The sequence below is a fragment of the Arachis ipaensis genome, chromosome B02 (genome assembly GCF_000816755.2).
Source record: "Arachis ipaensis cultivar K30076 chromosome B02, Araip1.1, whole genome shotgun sequence".
Taxonomy (NCBI): domain Eukaryota; kingdom Viridiplantae; phylum Streptophyta; class Magnoliopsida; order Fabales; family Fabaceae; genus Arachis; species Arachis ipaensis.
In genome coordinates, this window is record NC_029786.2 from 12,025,389 (window position 1) to 12,026,298 (window position 910).

Consider the following 910-nt stretch of genomic DNA (forward strand, 5'->3'; position numbering starts at 1 on the left):
TAAAGATGGAGAAAAAGAAAACAAAAGATGAAATAGATGCAAGCCAGCCAGGAGATCCCAAGTGGTGTTCTTAGCAACAAAAATAGTGAAGTACTCGGGACGCTTTTTATTTTTATTATGGAGAAGGGATTGGGGTAGGACGGGGGTATGGAGACCGTGTGAGCTTTACGAACTTGTGGGATCAGTTAAGAACAAATCGGACGAACCGAAATTTTCATACCAAATTGGACCCTACGAATTATTTAAATTCGTTAAAAAAAACTTATAATAATCAGTTCAGACTCTGCGAATTACTTTTCTATTATTAAAAAAAAAACAACACGGACGGTCTGATTTGCACCTTCCAAAATTTAAATTTTTTCTCTTTGCAAATCGGACCATCCGATTTGCCACTTACATTTTACTTCACAAATAATTCGCACGGTCTGAATTGTTCACAATAAAAATTACAAAAAGCTGTCCCACATTATAGTATAGCACCCTCATATTCCATAATAGAACACTACAAACTCATATATTCCAAAACAAAAAAAATCAACCTACTCAAGACATGGTAAGAAAATGGCAAAAACCCGTTATATAAAGATGATTGATTATTTCAAAATAATTGTAAGTCAGTCGAATTTAGTCCCTTTAAGTTATTTTTTTTTTTTATCAATTTTTCAACGTTCGCACGGTTCACAATAAAAATTACAAAAAGCTGTCCCACATTATAGTATAGCACCCTCATATTCCATAATAGAACACTACAAACTCATATATTCCAAAACAAAAAAAATCAACCTACTCAAGACATGGTAAGAAAATGAAGAAAATGGGTTATATAAAGATGATTGATTATTTCAAAATAATTGTAAGTCAGTCGAATTTAGTCCCTTTAAGTTATTTTTTTTTTTTATCAATTTTTCAA